The sequence below is a fragment of the Balaenoptera acutorostrata genome, chromosome 13 (assembly GCF_949987535.1).
Source record: "Balaenoptera acutorostrata chromosome 13, mBalAcu1.1, whole genome shotgun sequence".
NCBI lineage: Eukaryota > Metazoa > Chordata > Mammalia > Artiodactyla > Balaenopteridae > Balaenoptera > Balaenoptera acutorostrata.
Window position 1 is genome coordinate 67,760,270 of NC_080076.1, and position 23,047 is coordinate 67,783,316.

General features: G+C 48.1%; 1 protein-coding gene across 4 annotated transcripts in view; it reads right to left on the minus strand.

The window, feature by feature from the left end:
* SPECC1L (sperm antigen with calponin homology and coiled-coil domains 1 like) overlaps positions 1–13,556 on the minus strand; it is a 120,790-nt gene extending 107,234 nt beyond the window's left edge. Inside the window, exons 1-2 of one of the 4 annotated variants that reach the window (XM_057526556.1) lie at positions 13,417–13,556; positions 9,621–9,732 (exon numbers count right to left, since the gene is read on the minus strand). The gene's annotated coding sequence lies outside the window, so the exon portion shown is untranslated. Of the gene's footprint in view, positions 1–9,620; positions 9,733–13,416 lie in introns of those variants that run through there. The other 3 variants (XM_057526558.1, XM_057526557.1, XM_007196333.2) reach the window with 3 other exon arrangements.
* Between the last annotated feature and the right edge of the window lie 9,491 nt (positions 13,557–23,047).

The window sequence follows — 23,047 nt, forward strand, 5'->3', positions numbered from 1 at the left end:
CATAGAGGAGGTGAGGCAGGGCCAGTGTCAAAGGCATCATTTAAGAACTACACAGAGAAGGGAACCAAACACCCGACAGGCAGACAAAATCGGAGCTAGGATGTGAAGAGCCCAAGCCACTGCTGAAAGGACAAGCGTGTCAGAAGGAAATCCTGGAAGCGCTCTCGAGACACCTGTTACCCAGTTCATAGCCTGTCACACCACATCCTGCAACTGGGGGTAGAACTTCTACTCACTTATCAGTGGCAGGATGAGGATGTAAGAGGAAAAAAGAGGAAAACCATGGCAAGCACTTCCTTCTGAGTTCCAAATGTCATGGTGCACCCATCCCTGTGAAAATGCCGAGACTCACCATATAACTCAATTACACTGACTTTGCTGTTGCCAATTTAGGATCATGCTGTTTGTCTTTACTGCGTGAGTAATGTATTACAAAGTCCAAGCACCGAACTTAATTAGGTGTCAGAATTTCAATACAATGCAACCAACAGGGTATCAAGAAAATAGAATGTGTAAAATAAATGTTTCTTCCTAATGCTTCAATCTAATTTTTAACAAGTAAAATTTCAGAACAATGTTACCTGATTTAGCAAACTCTGAGCTTCAGTAACAGGTTACTAGTAACATATTAAGAGTAATAGAGACTTCCCTGGTGGTTCATTGGAAGGTGGTCCAGTGGTCCACCTTCCAATGCAGGGGATGCAGGTTGGATCCCTGGTCTGGGAACTATGATCCCACATGCCACCGGGCAACTAAGCCCGTGGGCCACAACTAGAGAACTTGCGCACCACAGCTAGAGAGCCCGCGTGATGCAAACTACAGAGCCCATGTGCTCTGGAACCTGCGCACCACAGCTAGAGAAGAGAAAACTCACACACCACAACTAGAGAGAAGCCCATGCGCAGCAACAAAAAGATCCCACATGCGTCAACGAAGATCCCACATGCCGCAACTAAGACCCAACGCAGCCAAAATAAATAAATAAATAAATTTAAAATCTTAAAAAAAAAAAAATAGACTCTCATACATACAGCACAGCAGCTCACCCCAAACTCAGCAGATGGGGGTCTTCAGATTCTAATCCTTCAAAACTATTTCTTAGGTTTAAAACATTACCCCCAAAATTACCAAATCCTGTCTGAGAACATTGCCTACCTAATCTGATTTACTGCAAATGAGTAATTTAACTATTTCAGCTTTAAAAACAACCATCCTGGGCTTCCATGGTGGCTCAGCGGTTAAGAATCCGCCTGCCAATGCAGGGGACATGGGTTTGAGCCCTGGCCCGGGAAGATCCCACATGCCGTGGAGCAACTAAGCCCGTGCGCCACAACTACCGAGCCTGTGCTCTAGAGCCCATGAGCCACAACTACTGAGCCCGCGTGTCACAACTATTGAAGCCCACGCGCCCCTAGAGCCCGTGCTCTGCAACAAGAGAAGCCACTGCAATGAGAAGCCCGCGCACCGCAACGAAGAGTAGCCCCCACTCGCCGCAACTAGAGAAAGCCCATGCGGAACAACGAAGACCCAACGCAGCCATTAATTAATTAATTAATTAACTGAAAAAGAAAAAAAGACACAATGTAGGCAAAAATAAATTGAAAACAAACAAACAAACAACCATCCCTTCTAAGGACTGCAAAACACAAACAGATTTTTATAAGAGAGAGAAGAGCAGCATTGTTCTGGGCCGTTAACACTAAACACAGAGCACGGTGCCAGAAGGCAGATCTCCAACTAGCAGCCTGGGACACTGCGGCTGTGCACTCAGGAATTCACAGTCTAGTGGAAAGAACCCAGATTATTCCGGTAGAACCTGGGTTCAAGTGCCAGCTCCACCACTTACTAGTTATGTGGCTCTGGGCATGTTACTCACGTCCAAACTTCAGTCCTTGCACCTCTAGGTGGAGGCTAAGAGCTCCTACACAGGACTGCTACAGGAACCACACCAAACAGCACACTGCTATCCTCCCTACACCACAGAGGTGAGTTCCCTGTACCCTAACTTCTTACTTCTTCTTTCCAACTCCTCACACCATCAGCAGAAAAGAAGAGCTCTCTCCCTCCCAAGACAATCCCCAGGGCTGCTCTGCTCTGCTCCATCTTCCAGACAACTAAAAACTCCACGGTCCACTCCAGGTGTGTGCCACCCGCTCTGGGGCCTAACCACTGCTGCTGTCACCCCGTGGGGTCTAACTCAGCACGGCCTTCCTTTGCCTTCCTCATTCAGTGGGTCACTAACTTGCACTTGCCCTTCCTCTGTCCCTGGTGTCCAGCCCTCTCCTCACTCGCTCCCTCGCCCAGTGTGAGTCTCCCCACCGGCCTTTCATCACACCTCCTGGCTGACACACATCTCTCTCTGAGCCTTTCTGCATGCTTTCAATCCCTTCTATCCTTCCATCTTTCTTCTTTTTGAATTGTTGTTTTTTAAGATGGGGTTTTTGTAAAAGATTCTTTATTAATTAAATTAGAAAATAACAGAAAAAACTCTGGGCCTGGCTTCCCAGGCCCTCTAATCAGTCCTCTCTGCTTCCTGTTTCCCTATGACTGAGGACAGACAGCAAACTACAGTCCATGGGCCAAATCCGGCTCATCACTTGTTTTTGTACAGTCCACAAACTAAGAATATTTCTTGCATTTTTAAATGGTTGGGGAGAAAAAAAAATCAAGAGTATTTTGTGACATCAAAAACTATACAAAATTCCAGTTTTCAGATCCACTAACAAAATTTAATTGAAACACAGGTATACTCATTCATTCATGTATTTCTATGGCTACTTCTGTGCTGATTAGTTGCAACAGAGACTATATGGCCTGCAAAGTCAAAAACATTTACTACCTGGATCTGGAAAAAGCCTGTCAGTCTCTCAGTCTCTACTGAGACTATAATGATATGCCTTCCCCTCCTCTCGGTTGACTTTGACTTTCTTCTTCTTTTCTTTTTTTTTTTTTGGCCGCACCATAGAGTCTTAACCACTGGAGTGCAGGGAAGTCCCTTTGTTTTTTTTTGGGTTGACTTTCATATAGAACTACAGGTGACTAAATTCCCCACCTCAGGAATGTTTTCCCCTTTTCCAAATCCTAACCATTACCAGCAGCTTATGTGGAAGCAGGTAAGCAAAACATTCCTTGTTACTATACAGATTGAGGCCTTGGTGATGTTGTCCCTGTGTGTACAAGGGACGGCTGATGACCCCTTATTCACTTCCAATCTTTCACAGCGGGCTGGCAGGCTAGCAGCTAGGAAAGAGAGCATGCAATATAGGGTACTGAAAGAAATGATCAAGGAAGCCATGGGAATAATGTGTCCGTCCTGTACCACAATGTCATCATTTACGTGTTACCAGTATAGGTGAAAGTCAAAAAGATACCAACTCAAAACAGCAGAATTTCAAAAAGAAATCAGGAAGAAAAAGCTGATGAGGGGCAGAAGGGGATGAGGAGAAAACCGACAACTTAGAGACTCTCACAAACTGTGGTTAGTGGGAAACTGTGGAGACCCTAGCATTAAAGGGGCAGGCAGCCCTCCCCCGGAGGCCAAAGCAGCCTAAGAAGGAAGGTCCCTATGAAGCTGGAACCTCAGCTCATCGGGTGTCCTCACCCCCTCGAGCTGCCACGCTACATAAGGTGGCCTAACCCCAGGGATCACTACCTCCTTGCACACCATCTGGGAACAAATAAGAAATAAGAAACCTGGAATGCATCTCTGTGACTAGTCTCAGATAGGAAACCCTGACCTTTTGAAGGCAAGATGCTTTCACCTCAAATTTTTTTCAACTTTACCGAGATATAATTGATAAATAAAACTGTAACACATTTAAAATGTACATCATGGCGACTGATGTACATATACATTGTAAAAGGATTCCCACCACCTAGTTAATTAATACGTCACCTCACATATTTATCTTTTGTTCGTGTGTGTGAGAAGCAGATTTTGGAAGGGTGCAGGTGCTGTCAAAGGTTAGAATCTGATCCTATTGTCCACAAGTTCCCGGGAAGAGGAAAACTCTGAAAGACAGACTCTGGAAGACTTGCTTCTGTAGCAGAAGAGGGAATTTGGGCTTAAAGTGTCCCCACAGCACAGCAGGGCTCTTCCAAGGGCAACAATACAGTCCTGAGCTGAAATAAATCATCTGATTTACACTGTCTGGATCCAGGAAGACAGGAGTCCCAGGTAGACTGTCCTCCTCAGAGGAGCTGGTAGGGTACTGTGTGCAGTTCTAGAACCACACTGTGAGGAGAAAATCTAATAACCAGCCTGTCTCCAGTCCGGAGAGCTCTGAAAACTCAAGTACGTGAGACTTTCAACTCGGTAAGTGAAAATAGTCGTTTTCAAACTTCAAAAGGTCCAGAAGGCAGGAATAGGACTAGAGAGTGAAAGTTATCAAGCGACAGATTCCGAGGCAACTAATAATCAGCGATGTCCCTATACCAACCGAGCGGCCTTAAAACTGGTTGGGTCCTCCCCTCGCCAAAGGCACTCAAGCAGGGCCGGGAGGACTGCTCGTCATCAGACACCAGCTGAATGTTCGGCTCCTGCACTAACTTCGGTTAGCTAGATACTTGAACAGTCACAACGCTTCAGCTCTCAGGGCTCCAAGTAACAGTGGTGCAACGTCAACTGTTATTTAAAGAGCATCACATTGAACTTACACGGGGTAATTTGCTGGGCTCACTTTCTCACTTGCCTGTTTCCTGAGGGAATCTCTTTCTCAGGGCAGCCACCAGCCACCCCCATCACCTGAAATGTCCCAAGCTCGCTTCTGATGCAGCATGGCACATATATCTAAGCTCCAGTATCCTGACAATTAAAAAAAAAAAAAAAGTATGTAGACAAAAGACAAAGAAACCAGTAACTGCTATGAAAAAATTAATCAGCTGTTTGAGAGATAACAGGTCATTCTTCCTCTTGACCTCACTATGCTCTGAAGCTTCACCTGCAAAGATGTTCAGAGACTGAGAACACTTCACAGAAGTCACTCTCTGGCGTCAAAACAGACCCTGCTGCTGCTGACCACCCTCTCCCCACCTGCAGGACTCCCTGGCCGGACAAGGTGCAGCACCTATGCAATCACATGTGACGAGGAATGAAACAGCATAGGAACCTTGGGTGGTTATCCCTGAGGATAATGAACCTTGGGTGAGAAAGTAAACACTGCGTCAGCGTTTCAGCAGAGACTCTCATACTTGCATAATAAATCCCCCCCTTAGCCTACAGGATATACTCTTCAATTTTTATTTCCCGCTTAAAAAAAAATCACTACAGAAATAGTATTGGAAAAAATTATAAATTCCAAATTCATACTTCACTGTCACTTTATTTAAAATGTGTATACTGCATATGTGAGAAAAACGAACCAATCAAACAAAATCATCATTAACTACTATCAAGTGACCATCCCATATTTAAAACTTGCCTCTGAGTGGCTTAAGGGAGAAGAGGCATGAAATTAGGAAGAGAAGAGAGGGGGCCCAGCCAAGCGCTCAGGCAAGAAAGGGTGTAGGAGGAGGCAAAGAAGAGGACCTCAGTAAGACCAGGCAGGCATCAAGGTCAGTCCCCCAGCCATCGTCCTATGACACCCCCACAGCCTTTGTCACTAGTTGCCCCTTCAATTCTTGGGCAGTTTTTCATACGTGGAGCCAAATGTCAGTGCAACTATAACTACCATTTACTAGGGAACCTGCCAGAGCAGCACAAAATAAGTCCAGCCCTCTTTCCATGTGAAAGCTCTTCAAATATTTCAATTATAAGAGAAACAATGCCCTACATAGTCTTCTATTCTCCAGGCTAAATGGCACTGTCGTTCCTTCAACCATATGGCAAATGCATTCCAGTTGAAAGGCAGCATATTACAGCGAAAAGAACATAGGACTTTTAGTCAGAAAACTGGGCTCAAGTCCAAGCTTGGCCCCTGGTTAACTCTGTATTCTTAACCTCGTTTCCTCATTTATAAAATTAAGGAAAATAACTACCTTAAGCTGTATGGTGAGAGGACCGTATTTAATGAAAGGTACACATGAAATGTATGCTTTTTCAACCATGCTGCCATGGATGCTCATTAGATTCCACAGTACTAATAACCTAAACCTCATAAACCTTATGAATTAAATTAGTTTTATAAATAAAGTTTTGGAACCCAACCCAACTAAGCACATGTGCGGTGGGGGAGGACAGGGAGAAGCAAAGGCAGGAGAGGAGGTGACTAAGATCCCGGTACTGCTAGACAGTATGCTGGTTGGCATTTATATTCTACACTAGACCTTCAGAAATATTACTTTAACATAAACTTGCAGGTTGTGTTTTGTTCCGAATTTTTATAAACGAACATTAGTAACTGAATTGCCCAAAAAAGTTTTCTGCAAAATAATGTTTTATTCATTAGAGTGACATTCTGATTATTAATAGATGACTAGCATTCCATCATGATGGAGCTGGTCTGGATGAGCAAGACTTTGACCTGGATGGGTAACATGAAGGGTGAATAACCGTGTGTCTAAAATGTGCATTTCTTTTTTTTTTTTTTTTTTTTTTGAGCAACTAATTATTTTATTTTAACTAATCAAAATTTAAGGAGCCACATGTGACTAATGGCTGCTGTCTTAGACACACTTCCTTCTTTCCTCCGTCTATGAATTTTCAACTCAGATCTAAGTGTCTGCATTATCTTCTTTCTGCTTCCCATGTCCCGGAGATAAGACTATTTAATTTAAGCTAAATTAAGTCTAGATACAGTAAAAGATTTAAAATAATTATTTTGGGTTCCAACTCAGTGTACATTTACTTCATTTTTGAAGGTAACAAGCTTAAAAGTTCGTAGCTAAGATGTGAACAGGACGCACCAGTGGTCTGAAGGCAGACCGCAGATAAAATGTGCATTTCTAACTTCATTTCAAAGTCAAATATAAAAAAACAAAATCAGAACCGAAATTCTTATTTTAACTGCATTACCGCTAGGGCCAACATAGAAGGGTTAGTGCAGGCCAAACTAGGCTGCATATCAATATAAATCTGCCCTTATTGGGAGGGAATTCCCTCCAGGCCTAACCACTCTAGATGACCCAGATTATTTTCCCTAAGCATCACCATGAATAATTTAAAGTAGGCTTTACTGGAGGGACAAACTCAATAATTCATAGGGCAATATAACAAACACAGAAAAGTTCAGGAAGAAAACAAGAGTCTTGACTGGGCCCAGAAGTTTTGCCATGTCCCCCAAAAGTACTCTCAACTGCATCCATCAGAAACCTCCAGCACATATATCTCACCTGGTTTTTGGGGAACGATGTCTATTACTTGTCAACAGAATAAGAGGATTTGGATACAATTTATAAATGTGCAAACTTTGCTACCAAGGACTCATATGTGGATCTCCTAGAACTCCATATCCACGTTAACCAATTGGGTCTTTTTTTTTTTTTTCCTTTTTTTTATTTTATGAAAATGTTTCTACTTTCTCCTGCAAGATTATTAATACTAATACTGACTTAAAGTAACTTGTAACAACATTTAGGGCAATCTAGCCTTTGGTACTTCATATACACTACTCAGAAAGCCCCCACAGACTCAAACTGCAATGGTAAAACCCTAGGCTATGCTACTTGTTTATTTCCTGACTTTCCACCCCTGCCCCTATCAGACAGTAAACTCTAAGAGTGCAGGGTGTTTTGTTTGTTTTGTTCATGCTGTTGCCTCAGAGCCTAGAACAGTGCCTGGTCCATTATAGCCTTTTATTATCTGCTGAATTGAATGAATAAACAGTGTATTTATACTATGGAATATTACTATGAAGCCATTAATCACAATGAGTCAGAATGATACCAGCTGATTTTTTTTTTTTTTGATACCAGCTGATTTAATGGACTTTCCAGAAGTATTAAGTGAGGAAAACAAAAAGCAGAAGTGCTAAAAATATCCCATGTTTTAAAAAGTATGCCCTGAAAACCCATATATTGATCAGGAAGTGGAGAACTTAGAACTTGACACACTGCTGGAGGGACTGTAAGATGGGGCAGCTTTGAAAAACAGTTGGTGGTTCCTCAAAAAGTTTAACATTGCTATCATATGACCCAGTGATTCCACTTCTACGTATACACCTAAGAGAACAGAAAACATCTGTCCACACAAAAACTTGTACATGAATGTTCACAGCAGCATTATTCATAATATCCAAAAGTGGAATAAACTAGGGACTTCCCTGGTGGTCCAGTGGTTAAGACTCGGTGCTTTCACTGCTGGAGCCTGGGGTCAATCCCTGGTCAGGGAACTAAGGTCCAGCAAGCCACCAGGCCAGGGCTGGGGGGTTGGGGCGGGAGGCTGGGGGAGACTGATCCAAACCCACCAAGGTTTAAAATGTGCAAGGAGAAGACTCAATAGCTCCTGCTCAAGAACTCTTGGGCCTGGTGGGGTAGAACAAACCATGACCAGGAGACGCTTCCAGGGAAAGAAGGGAGTGGGACTCAGGACACTGGCGTCTCCTACATGGGAGGACAGGGGCATCTCTCGGAAGAAAGTGTCCAGTTGTGACTGTTCTGGAAAAAAGCAGCCCCAACAAACTGCTTCAGGACTTCCCAGGGGACGAGGTGCCCCTGGAAAATGGCTGAGTTGGGACTTTCCCCAAGAACATGAGAAGTGAGAGAGGAAGAAAGGGACAACTTTCATTTTTAACAAGTATTTCTTGACAAATCCTAACACTGCCGTCAGTTTCTTTGCCTCTTTCCCAAGCTTAATCAGGGTCCTTTTTTTTTTTCCTTTTGTACAAACTCAGTTCTTCTGAAAAGAAGTGTAATACAGGGCTTTTTTTTTTTTCAAGAGACAAAGTATTTTTCCCCTTTAACATTTCTGTTTTCCCTGGGCTATATGCACAAGAGACGAACTTGAAATTTAGTATCTTCATCTCTTAAAACTTTACCATCCGGGGCTTCCCTGGTGGCGCAGTGGTTGAGAATCTGCCTGCCAATGCAGGGGACACGGGTTCGAGCCCTGGTCTGGGAAGATCCCGCATGCCGCGGAGCAACTGGGCCCGTGAGCCACAAATTACTGAGCCTGCGCGTCTGGAGCCTGTGCTCCGCAACGAGAGAGGCCGCGATAGTGAGAGGCCCGCGCACCGCGATGAAGAGTGGTCCCCACTTGCCACAACTAGAGAAAGCCCTCGCACAGAAACGAAGACCCAACACAGCAATCAATCAATCAATCAATCAATAAGAATGTGAATTTCTAAAAAAAAAATAAATAAATAAATAAAATAAATAAAAAAAAACATTAAAAAAAAAAAACAAAAAAACTTTACCATCCAAAAACAACAACAACAAAAACCACCACCACCAAGATGGAAGGTATACAAGGGGAAAAAGGGAAACAACATGAAACAAATGCACATTCCTTCCAGAGCCTGGAACAAAGGTGATATAACAGACATCACAGACAGAGTCTCCTCCATCAAGAAATTAGATTTTAATTAGACACTAAGACACAATTATATGGACTTTGCAAGTTGGTGTGCATGGCTGGGAGGTGTCTCAGGGGTGGCAAGGCCAAGTGGACCTGGAGTGAAAAGCTCCTCAGGGGCAGGGACTAAGTGACCCACTTCCTCAGGACCCATGCCTGACAAACTACTCACCCAGCAGATGCAACGACACGCACCCCGCTCTGCACTGCAGTGTCCCAGCTGGTGGAGAAGAGCAGACAAAACCAGGGAGCCAAATCCTAACTGGACAGGGTACTGGACAAGCCTGCAGGAGACAGGATAAGGGATGCCTTTCAGGCCAGGTCCTATCTGAGCTGAGTTTTGAAGGATGAAGTGAGAGAAAAGCTTTTCAGCAGAGGAGACTGGAGAGAGCTCCAAGGACCAAGAGCTCAACGAAGCACGTAAAAGGAGGTGGGGGCAGGACGAGAATGGCAGCCTGAGCCCAGTGACACCAAGCTAAGGATTGGTAGATCTGATTGTAAAGATAGTGGGAGCCATTGAAGGATTTTAAATTGTGCAGAGAGCAGGGCAGTAACCGTGAACAGATTAACATTTTAGAAAGAAAGGCAGGGGCAAACCTCAGGATTTAACCAAAAAATAAAGACAAGAACTACAATGAAGATGTGCAAAAAGGTCAGGAAAAACATTTAACCGATCTGCATTCTCTTCTTCTGGACAAATGTCCTTTACAGAGTTTCCATGTTATCCTTTGAAAATGGAGAACTCAGGTGGGTGAGAGCAGTCAATCCTCCCAATGTGAACATGAGTATTTGAAGAATTACAGATTGCATTATTAATTTTAATTTGAGACACTTTTAAAACGTATGCTTGTCACACATTATATATTGTAGTTTTGTAAGTACAAAAGAAAATTTACAATAACTCTAAATCTAAATCTAGTAAGATTTTTTAAATCTTTAAAAATTTTTAAGATTTCACAGACACAATGGTCATCTGTTACATTCACTTTGGAACCGGACAGGGTGCTGGACAGCCACTTCTCCCCTCAGCGTATCTGAAATATAATCTGTAAGCCTAATTTCTTGACGGTCATGGTGTTTCACAGCAAAAGACTGGGGCCACAATACTAAAAGGTTTCGGAGCTGACAGAGAATCCCCACAGGGGTTCTTTACCTCAGCAGCCAGTCTATTCAATACTAACAATTCCAACCACCAGGAGGAATTTCCCTGCCTAGGCTTATACACACACAAAAATATCCTGACATTTTATATCTGGTAGGAAAGGATGATCAGAAGTTATCTTTAATACCAAGCAAATTCAACAGAGCCTTCTTAGTTGCCTGTGGATTGGGACAAATGACCACAAAATAACTCATATTTACTCTTAAAAAGTAATCTATATTTTAATCTTCTCAGCAGCAAAAGCCCCAGGAACTTTTTCACTAAACCCCCTTACAACAACAGCAAAACAATAGATTCTACGTTCTCTTTATTTCTAAAAATACCTTATTGTGATAAGAAAACCAACCTGTAGTTGCCATTTATTACAATCTCATTTACCACCATTTACTACCACCATCATGTCACAGAAGATGCTTTAATTTTAATATCAAGAAAATGACATTTTTTAGAAAGGGAAGTCCTAGTTGAATAAATTTAGTTTTATGAAAAACTCCCCATATTGTCCTCGTTTTTCTTAATACTCTGAAGCCCACTCAACAGTTCATTTCAGGGGTCTGACCAAGAGTCTCCGAGATTGGTTCTCACCAGCTTTACAACACCACCTGGTCTTTGACAAGGGACCACAATGTCATGGAACTGGTGAGAAGGCCCAGTTCTACCCCTGGCTGAAGAGGACTAAGTAGGCAAAGATCCATTAAACATTAAAATTGGCAACTCAAGCTCCTTTCCATCTCCACCCCCAAACCCCACACTTTACAGATGGGGAAATTAAGCCCAGAAAGGAAAACCAACTTGCTCAAAGCCATAAAGCCAAGAGAATTTAACTCACCTACTGACACCCTGCCACTGTTCCTCTACTGAGGTGGAGAGTTTGCGTAATGACTATGTACAAGTTAGCCATGTGATTTAAATATGTATATGGTCATACAGCAAATCTTAATGTATTATGAAAACCCATCCTTAATAATTTTGAACCAAAGCAATATTATCATCTGAGTCATCTAAAATATAAGATGTACTTTATGCAGTCAGTTATAAAGAGAACCTCTGCTTCAGAGAAATCCCGTCTCAAGAGGACACACTGCAGATACACAACCCCAAAAGTTCAAGCTTAAAACAGAAATTTTGATACAAACCTCACCTTAACCAAAACTGCTATAATCACTTCCCACTCACTATGATGCTGAACTGCACACTTAGATATCTGGACTGTTGACAAGGTGCAGAGTGATAAAGCTTTTCTATGGCACAATATTCACTTTCTTTTCTTTTTTAAAAAAATTTATTTATTTTATTTATTTATTTTTGGCTGTGTTGGGTCTTCGTTGCTGCGCGTGGGCTTTCTCTAGTTGTGGTACGCAGGCTTCTCACTGTGGTGGCTTCTCTTGTTGCAGAGCACGGGATCTAGGTGCACCGGCTTCAGTAGTTGTGGCTCGCGGGCTCTAGAGCACAGGCTCAGTAGTTGTGGCACAAGGGCTTAGCTGCTCTGCGGCATGTGGGATCTTCCCGGACCAGAGCTCGAACCCATGTCCCCTGCATTGGCAGGCAGATTCTTAACCACTGCGCCACCAGGGAACCCCTCACTTTCTTACTGAAAATGAATGTCAAGAAAATCCCTACATACGTAGAGTATGCACAGGTAATTAAAAAGCATTCTCCAGCTATCTCAAGATGCTTGGAGTACACTCATTCAAAGGAGAAAAGGAGACATCTTTCAAGAGAAAAAAATTACTGGATCAGCTATCTCTTTATAGAAAAAAACCTTACCTAGGTCAATACCCTACTTCTCCTTACCCTTCTGCATCGATGTGTCTATTTGATAACCTACCCATATTATAGTGATGTCTGCTGGTATCTACCAAGCCCCAGGCTCTGATTTCATCTCAAGATGCAGCCCCCGGGGTGACAGCAAACATTTTTTAGTCTCTTCCATCTGTTGCAAACTTACAAAACATTATCAGTGGCTTAAGATGATTTTTTTTTTTTTAATACAACAGACATTTCCCCCTGTGATCAATACAGGACGGCAAATTTATGGGAATTTTCCCTGGGTCCTCCCGTGCTTGCCGGCGAATTACCAAGGGCATTAACGAATCAAGATTCTCTGCGCTTGAATGATCACAGGAGTTACTTGGTTTTGTAAATGGGCCAAAACTGAGTGGAAACTGATTTCTTTTCCAGCCATCTCCAGCGGAGCTGCCCAGAAACGAACGCTGATGTCTTAAACGTAACCACTGAAGCCATACAATGACCACACTGCGGGAAAGGCAGAATTTCCTCGGCAGAACACAAGATTATTCACATCCAACCTGATGCAATTAACCAGGTCTGGAGAAAAAAGGATACTCCTCCTGCTCCGGGCTGACCCTGCCGGCGGAGCTGGGCGCGGGGGGGGGGGGCGCGGCCCGGCGGAAGCAGAGCCCGCAGGAGGCCCGGGTCGGCCGCCCGCCGCGTCCTCGGGCCCGGGGATGGAGGCCGGGGACTAAAGGACTGGGGGCCAGGGGCTATGGGGCGGCGGCCCCAGCCTCTCCTGGGGCGCGAGGAGAGGAGACCGGTGGGCGCGGCCGCAGAACCAGCCGGGCCCCAAGCAGCCGGGACGCCCGCCGGCCGAGATCGCGGCTTGGGCTGCCCGGGGGCCCGCGAGGGGATGGCGCAGGCGCGCGCCGGGCGGGGGGGTCCGGGAGGGGACGGCGCAGGCGCGGGCCGCCGGGTTCTGCGGGGCCGCCGGGGCCTGGCCGCGCGGGCGGCGCTGAGGAGAGGGACGCTCCAGCCGCGCACACTCAGGGCACCCGGCCCCGGCTCTTACCGCGCGGCGCCGCCTCGCTTGCTCGCTGGCTCCGGGCTGGGGCCGGGCGGCGAGCTCGCCCGGTGGCGCGGCCCGAATCCGTTGAGTCCGGCCTCAGGGCAGCAGCCAACCCCGCGGCGCCGTTCGCCCGGCCCGCCCAGCCTCCCTCGCGGCCCACGCCCCCAGCCCGCCCCTTGTCCGTCCCACACGGCCGCCGAAGACTGCGCAGGCGCGGAGCATGCCCCGCCCACATCCGCCGCCGCGCAGGCGTCTACAGCACAGCCCACTCGGCTCGCGTCCCTCCCGGCTCTGGATCGCGCAGGCGCCGTACCATCCGGCAGGCCATAGAAAGTCCTCAGGCAGGCAGTGCGCGTGCGTCAGGCTTCCTGCTCGAGCTCTGGCTGGCGGATGCTCCTGGAGGATGCACTGGGCGCTGCCGAGTGATGTGTTCACGCTCCATCATCCCAAAGGCTCGGCTTCGCCCAGAGGTCCACCGTTCATGCTCGGCTTAGCCAAGAGGTCCAACATTCAGGGACGTATCTATAGCGTGCCAAGGACGGCGCTGGGCTTGAGCTAGACAGTGGTGGGAAAACACACAAGCCCTGCCCTCCCGGTACTCCCCGGAGATTTTGGGGGAGATAGGATGCAGGTTTTAAAAAAAGCACAACTTTTTTTTAAAATTAATTAATTAATTAATTTCTGTCTGCATTTGGTCTTCGTTGCCCCGCGCGGGCTTTCTCTAGTTGTGGCGAGTGGGGGCTACTCTTCATTGCAGTGCGTGGGCTTCTCATTGCGGTGGCTTCTCTTGTGGAGCATGGGCTCTAGGTGCGCGAGCTTTAGTAGTTGTGGCACGTGGGCTCAGTAGTTGTGGCTCGCAGGCTCTAGAGAACAGGCTCAGTAGTTGTAGCGCACAGGCTTAGTTGCTCCGTGGCACGTGGGATCTTCCTGGACCTGGGCTGGAACCCGTGTCCCCTGCATTGGCAGGCGGGTTCTTAACCACTGCGCCACGAGCGAAGCCCCAACATTTCTTTATTGGTCCTAAGTCTAGACAGAATTTCGTTTTCTTCCTGTGTCATTTTTACTGAGTTATATTTTTGCAGGAAAGTGTCTTGTTAATGTTTTCCAAATCATTGGCATAACGTTGTTCATGTAATTCTCTGATGGTTTTTGTTATAATCATTGTTTCTTTTTGTTTCTGAATAAATTTCTAATACATTTACATACTTCAAAATTCAGAAAGCACCTTCTCAACCCCGTCTCCATTGCTGTAGTTCCTCTTCCCAGCTGCAACTAAATGTATTCAGTTTCTTGATAAAAATATTTTTTGAATATAAACAAATATCCAAAATAAGCAGATTGGTTCTTTTTGCTTCTTTTTTTTTTTTTTTAACACAAATGGTAGTCTACTATACATAATGATCTGTACCTTTCTTTTTAAAACCGGAATAGCCATGATGGTTTAATAGTCTGGAGATAATCAATCATTCAACATTTGTGTAGGACTTAGGTCATGGTCCTCATCACCAGACAGCCTGGGTTTGAATCCGGGCTTCATCACTTACTAACCATTTGTCTTTGCATTTCAGTTTCTTCATCTACAAAATGGGAGCTGTTATGGGTTGGGGGGATTAAGTGGGATAAGGCATGAAGGGAGCTTAGCATGATGCCCAGCACCCAGTAAACACCTGGTGACTGTGAAGGGCATTCATGTTGCATCTGTTTCAGCATTTACAGTTCAAACAGGACTCAACATCATTTAGATCTTCACGCCAGCCCTGTAAGAACTGCATGGAGGACAAGAGATACTTTTTTTATATTAAAGTGCACAAAATAAATATACAACTCAATGAAATACAAAAAGTGAAGGTCAAGAAAAAGAACTTGAGGGACTTCCTTGGTGGCACAGTGGTTAAGAATCCGCCTGCCAATGCAGGGGACATGGGTTCAAGCCCTGGTCCGGGAAGATCCCACATGCCGTGGAGCAGCTGAGCCTGTGCGCTACCACAATGAGAAGCCCACCCGTAGCAACGAAGACACAATGCAGACAAAAATAAGTAAATAAAATGAATAAATTTTAAAAAGTAACATAAAAAGAAAAGAAAGAAGGAAGAGTACAAGAAATGTGAAAGAAGGGGGAAAAGGAGGAGGAGGAAAGAAAGTAGTAGTACAATTCGGATTCCATCTTCTAGCTGTCCAGACAAATTATAAAACTACAATAGTTTAAAGATATTGATACAGGAAAAACAAATAAAATGGTAGAAAAGAAAAAAGAAAAAGAACTTGAGCAGTTTGCCAAGTACCTCCTCTCCCCTGCCAACACTACATCCTCCCCAAATGTAACCACATTCTGACATCTAACTCAGGATGAATATGGGCTGATTTTGAACTTTAAATAAATGGAATTGTATTGTATTGATTTCCTAGGGCTGCTGTAACAAATTACCACAACCTTGGTGGCTTAAACCAAAAGAAATGTATCATCTCACAGCTCTAGAGGCTGGAAGTCCAACATCTAGGTGTCAGCATCTCTGAGTCTCCTCAGAAGGCCCTGGGGGAGGATCCATCCCTTGCCTCTTCTACCTTCTGCCAGCTGCCTGCATTTCTTGATGTTCCTCTGCTTGTGGCTGCATCATTCCGATCTCTGCCTTGGTCTATGGCCTTCTCTGTGTTTGTGTGAAATCCCCCTTTGACTCTTATATAAGGACACTCATGATGGCGTTTAGGGCCCACCTGGATAATCCAGGATAACCCCCCATCTCATGATCCTTAATTTATCACATCTGCAAAGACCCTTTTTCCAAATAAGGTAACATTTATAGGTCCCAGGGAAAGACTGGATATCTTTAGGGGGCATTATTCAGCCTACAGCAAGTATCTTTTTGTGTCTACCCTCTTTCACGCAACATGAATTCTGTGAGATTCATCCATCTTGTTGCATGCGTCTGTGGCATGCAAAATGAATATCATTTTGGTTGCTGTGTAGTATAGCACTGTATGAATTTACCATTCCATGGTTTATCCATTCTATTGATGGACATTTGGGTTGTCTCCAGTTGTGAGCTATTTGTGGAATGAAAATTGGATTAAGCAAAAAAAGATTCCTGGAGTCTCCAGTGGGAAGCTATAGGCATCCTTGGTACACACCCTTCTAGGTTATCTGATTCTGATTCTGTGGGGGCTTTGGGCCTTATATTGTCTTTGAGCTCTTTTGCAATATTGTAGAAAATTGACAGCAACGCAAATAATTCTTGTCCAGGGACAACCCTCCCCCACAGTGGAAGAACCAGTTTTGCCTCCAAGTTCATTTCAATATTTCTGTTCTATATATGTGTCTGACCTTGGAGTTCTCCTTTGAACTGATGGTAACATCTTACTGGTTCCCTCATTTAATGAATGAGTTAAGTAAACTCTTTGATATATGTTTATTTTATATTTGTATAAGAGTCATGATTTTACCTTTTTAAAACATTACCCTTTAACATTAGGAATAAAGTTCCTATGAACGTCTTTATACACAGCGAAGTACTTTTAATGAACCAAAACTACTAACCTAGATTTTCTGCCATTGAAATTCCAAAGCAAAAGCGCCATTTTCCACCAAGCAGGAGGCTGCTGACACTTCCTGAGTAGGAACCAGGTCTGCTGAACCGCACCTGTGCAGGGTTGGGTGGGTGGGTGGGTGGGAGAGGGTACAAAGATGGTTTTGACCAGGTCCCTAGGCTCTGAGAGCCTTCTCTGCCTGGGACAGCAGTGTAACCTGGTCCTAAATCAGGTGAGATGCTGCTAAAGTGTCCCGGAGGGATCAGCATGATTCTGGGAGGAGGTGGCATTTGAGGAGGATTTGAGGCAGAGAGCGCCTCCCCCACTAGACCTCGGAATTGGGCTTCTATAATGTGGACAGGGGCCGGTCACTGCAGCTTTAGGACAGGGAAGTGACATGCTGTGAGATCTTCTTTAGGAAGACGGCCCTCGTGGCACATGCAGGATGGGGAGGCTGACCCTGAGAGTCGAGACCTGGGGAGGCTGGAGGCCTGGCATGGCGATGGGGTCAGAGGAGAGGACACGGATCAGAGGGTGGGGTGCACGGAACTGTCCAGACTTCAGCCCAGTGTGTGGCTGGGCCTCAGCGCTGGGTGGTCCCATCAGCCTTACCACACCTTGGTCCCTTCTCCTCGGCTTGTCAGGACTGGAGGGGCAGAAAGAGCAGGCAATTTGGGCAGCTGCGGGCCAGGAGCAAGAAGGGACCTGGTGAGGTGCTCAGAGCATTTATCACTGTGTAGCCCTTCCCAGGGCCCAGCCTCCACGGCCCACAACCACCAAGTGGCAGGATTTTGGACACTGTGATGATCAGCCTCAGAGGCTGACACTTCCCCCCCGGTCAGGCCCCGCCAACCCTGCAGTGCTGGGGTCTCATCACCACTGAGATGGGTGGAGCACTGCAGCCCGGAACCCCCTTGAGCTCTGTGCCTCTGGTTTCCTGGTGACCCCCTCAGCTCACCCTGACGCTCACCCCCGACACTGACTGTTCCACTCGGGCCCAGCTGCTCTGTCTGCACCACAGCTGGAGGAGCCAAACAGGCAGGGTCCGCAGGCCAAGTTTTAATCAGAAAACAACTGTCCCCAGCCGTTAGCAAGTCATCAGCTCTGAGTGCCAGGACATCAGCTTGGGATTCTTGACATGCCTCTCTTGGAGCCAGGGGTGCGCCGAGTCCCAGGAGAAGTTCAGCTGTCAGCTGAGCAAAGATGTGTCTGCAGACAGAGATGGGCTGCTCACCCTGAGAGGGACTCAGGTACCCAGCAGCCATGGTCTGAACCCCAGGAGACTCCTTGGGATGCCCATCTGGCTTGCAGGTGATCCAGAAGAGACACAGAAAGGACACCAACACAGGACAGGTGTCCCCCCTTCCTCACAGCCCACAGAGATCAGAGATCATGAAACCCTCTTGTTTCACAGTCAGAGAAACTGATGCCAGCAAGAAGGGGACCCATGTACCAGGTCTGCTGGTCTCTGGACTTGAGCCCAAACTCTGGCCGGGACAGCTGTGTGACCTCGAGTAGGGCCCTCGAATTCTCTGTACTTCCAGTTCTTTTGTGAACAATGGCAATTCTCCCACACCGGTCAGGGATGCTGGGGAACTAAATAATAGGTCCCCACCCCAATAAGTGCCCCCCTGGACACCGTGCTTCTCTGCACACGGCAATCACACGGCTAGTAAACAGTAATGCCTATGGCCCCAGAGACTGTAAGCGTCCCAAGGGCAGGGCCTGGCATGTGGCAAGGGCTCTGGAAATGCTTCCTCTGTCATCTCTCAACTCTAGGTCCCCAACCACAGAAAGCAGTCACCCTTGTGCAGCCTCCTGGTTCAACCCCATGGGGCCCTCAGGAAACAACGGCATATCGTGGTGGGGACACGGAAGACAAGGGATGATGAGCTGGATAAAGGGATTCCGCCCAAATGTGCCTGAGGCTTAACTAGCGCTCCTCAGCCTGTGTGTGCCCCTTCCCAGTGTCAGAGTGAGCAAGTCCCCATTTTACAGGTGAGGAGGGAGTTCCCTGGCAATCTCGCGCTTTCACTGCTGTGGGCCTGGCCGGGTTCAATCCCTGGTCGGGGAACTAGATCCCACAAGCTGTGCAGCGCAGCCAAAAAAAAAAATTACAGGTGAGGCTCTGGGAGCTGCATGAGTTGCCCAAGCCTTGGCCTCTGGACCCTGGGCCTTCTCCCTCAGCCGCTGGTGCCCCCCCTTGCAAACTAGTCTCCCGAGAATCCTGCACACATCCCAAGGCTCCAAACATGCCCATGTCTCCTCTTTGAGAATCAAGAATCATCTTCAGGACTCACAGCCCCCCACCTTTCTTTTTTTGGCCAGCACCCAGGCGGTGGCTGTGGTTGGGTCGCCAGAGGAGCCACGGGCCAAGTGTGAACTGGAAGAGATTCCAGTTGACTTGAGGAGGAGGAGGAGGAGGGGGATGGAAAGGAGTTGGTGTGCAGACTGAGCCCTTGGTGACCTGGCTGAACTGGCCAGAGGCCCTGAGAAGGCCTGTCTTGGGACGTGTGGCCTGTGAGGTCCAGCCGGGCACTTGGTGCATCTCATCTGGGGACACGCAGAGGAGCAGCCTCCGTCCCCCAGAATGTGCTCATCCATGAGGTTCACTGGTGTGGCCCGGACAAGGAGGGTGATAGCCCCCTGCCCTCGGTGTGATCAGTCAACCACCCTGGGACCCTTTAAGAGGGTCGTTAACCCGGAGCAGCATGGGGAGGACTCGAGTTCCACGCTTGGCTCCACATCCAGGGGTCAGAATAACCAAAGGCCACTGTATGAGTGGACTCAGGCCGCCATAACAATAAATCACAGACCAGGGGCTTAAACAGACATTGATTTTTCTCAAGGTCAATGTGCCATCCGGGTTGGTTCCTCCTGAGGCCTCTACTGCAGCTGAGCCCCTTCTCTCCGTGTCCTCATACGGCCTTTCCTCTGTGAGAAGTGGAGAGAGATCTCTGGTGGCTCTTCCTTTTTATTTTTCAGCCGTGCTGTGTGGCTTGTGGGATCTTAGTTCCCCGACCCAGGGCCCTCGGCAGTGAAAGCGCACAGTCCTAACCACTGGGCCACCAGGGAAGTCCCTCTCTTCCCCTTCTTATAAGGCCACCAGTCATATCAGATTAGGGCTCCACCCTTATGACCTCATTTAACCTTAATTACCTTCCTAAAGGTAATCTCTGAACACGGTCACGCTGGGTGTTAGGGCTTCAACATGTGAATCTGGGGGACACAATTCAGTTCATAACTACCATGGAGCAGTGGAGTCTAGAAAACCCTGGGGGCCAGAAAGGCGCACAGGGAGGGTGTGGACAACGCCAGCTGGTGGAAGAGGAATTTACCACCCTCTAGTACCCAGCATGGCACCACCTGGAGGCGGGGTTAGCATGACATGGCTTGGCTGGGCTAGAGACTCAGAGGCTAGAGGCCAGCCTGCCAGGGTGGACAGGCTCCTGCAGCCGCTGCCCACTGACCAGTAGTCCCAGGAGTCTCTTCCTGGCCGTCACCAGATGAAAGGGCCCTGCTTGGAAAATGCAGATCAGGAGTGCTTATCTAATGAAGAACACAGACAAAAGTCACAGATGCCGTAGCCTGTTCCAACTAACTTCTGATCGCCACCCCGACACTGGAAACGTTATTTTCAGAAAATAGAAGAAACAGCAGCCATTCCCCTCTCCCCATTGCTTCTCCCTCCTTCTGGCCCAGCGACAGTGGGGAGGCTGGGCTTATGGGGGCTGGGGAGCCCCAGAGGGAACCAGGGCAGTGCCACCCAGCAAGGCAGTTTTTAAGTGGTGGTTTTATTTAAACAAGCAGCTGCAGCATCTGTTTCCCTCTGCATGGGTCCCGGTTTCCCACGCTGGCCCTGGGGCCAGGCCTTGGGTTTGGGAGGCCCACGCCCAGGGGTCATTCAAGCCCTCGAGCCCCGGGGAAGCCCCACGTCTGGGGCGGCCACCATCCTGGTGCCCCCTCTTCCCGGGGCTGCTCAGCTGGCAGTGGCTCAGGACCTGAGCCCATGTAGACCATGCTCCTCAGGCCCCTTTCTTGGCCAGAATCCCCTTTGAACCTCCCCATCCCCAGCTGCTGGGCTCGTTTCCACCAAGTGACTGAGAACCCCAAGGGAGAGTTTGTGGTCAGGTCGCCCGGTTCCACCCACAGGAGGGGAACGGAAAGGAGTCGGTGTGTGGACTGAGCCCTTGGTGACTTGGCGGAACTGGCCAGAGAGGCCCTGAGAAGGCCTGTCTTGGGACACGTGGCCTATGAGGTCCGGCCGGGCACTTGGTGCATCTCATTTGGCGACATGCAGAGGAGCAGCCTCAGTCCCCCAAGCAGCTGGTTTCCTTCCCAACCTAGACACATCTGAGACGCACCAGGGCTCCATCTTCCAGGAAACCGTTTACGTGGCTGCCTGTTTGTCATGCCCTGTCTGGCTTCCCACCCTGGGAGAGCTGTGGTGACGCAGGGCTCTCTCCCCTGGTCTGACAGCTCCCTCACCCAGAGGTGACCCTCAGGCCCGATCCTGCCCATTGACCCATGGCAGCTGCTCTGGGAGGCCATTTGGGCCTCTTCAAGAGCTGGTGTGTCTGTCGCCCCCTCACTTTTTCTGTTTATTTTTCCGGAGCCGTTTGTGACAGCCCACCATTAGCTTCATCATGGAAATGCTTCCGTTTAAGGCAACTGGGGCATCCTTTTTTGGGGGGGGCGGGTATACAAGCTCTTCTGAGATTTCTACACAAAATCCTGCCCTCCTTTATCTGCCCAGGGTATGTGTGTGACGCTGGGCCTCGGCACAGGGCCTGCTCAGCTGGCCATGTCCAGTCCAGCAGAAAGTGAGCCAGCCTATAGGGATCAAGACACAAAGTTCCCAGCCTCTGTTCTTCAACCAACTCTGGGACACCGGGTGTGTGGGGAGGCCTTCGCGCACCTGTTTACCCACCTACCAAGTAAAGGGATTGGATTAAGAGGCCTCTGAGGGTCTTTGAGGTGTAAGACCTCAAATTCCATAGCAGTGAATGGTCTTGCTCCCTGGGCCATGCCACTGGCCTGGGCTTGGCTGGACACAGCACCTGCTCTCAGGAACATGACGACAGTCAGCTTGCCCCCAAAATCAACTCCTAGTAAGAGAGATGCAATGGGGCTTTTTCTTTTTTTAGAACAGATTTTCAAATCGGAAGGTAGGGATAGAGAGAACTAAGTAGCCTTTTAGGGGCCAAATACTTGGAGGAGGGCCAGTGGCAGCCCTTTCCTTATCAGCAGGTGTCAGGTGGGCAGATGGCATGGTGTACATGAAGACCCTGGGGGAGCCTCGGGGTGATGGCTGACAGGCACCGAGCACTGCAATAGGGGTCCGAGTGGGTGTGGCCCCAGCTCGTCCCAAGCTGCACCAGCAGAGCCCACCTTGCACACCCCTCTCCACCTGGGCGTGGCTTCCCTGTAAGCTGGGTGGCTTTTTCTGTGGGCAAGGCTGGTGACGGCTAAGAGTGACCCATGTCCCGTCTGCTGGCAACAGAAAGGCTGCACCTGGCAGCATCACCGGAAACCACAGAGGCTGAGGGGCTCGTGCAGGGCTAGGCTCTGTGGGGCTGGAGCCCTCCCTGCCCCCGGGCTTGGCACGGCTGGTGTCCCCTCTGCCGTTCGTCCCAAACCAGACGGCCCCATGCTCAGCGGGGCGACTGCCTGTGGGCAAGTGGGCGCCCTGGGCCTGGCCTGTCCCCAGCAGTGCCCACTACCCTCAGGGAGGCCTCCTTGACACCCACCTCTCCACTCCACCTGCTGCTTCTTCCAGCTCCAATGCCCACCCTCAGCCCCAACCCAGTGGCTCCGGGGATGCTCCCAGAGGCTCTGATCACGGTGTTTATTTCTACTGCAGCCATCACCACTGACACAAGTCGTCTCGGGGAACTTTAATGAAAGTGGCAGCTTTCCTTTCCCCTGTGGTGGTACAGACACGGCCGAGCTCAAACTCAGACATGCGGCTGTGGAGAGACTGCCTGCCACCCGCAGCCCGAGGCTGGGCTGCCCTCTGCTCAGGCTCCAGACCCAGACCTAGGGCCCAGACGGCGAGGCATCACTTCTCGTTGCCAAGTCCAGCGGCTGAGCCTTGTGGAAGGTCATGTCT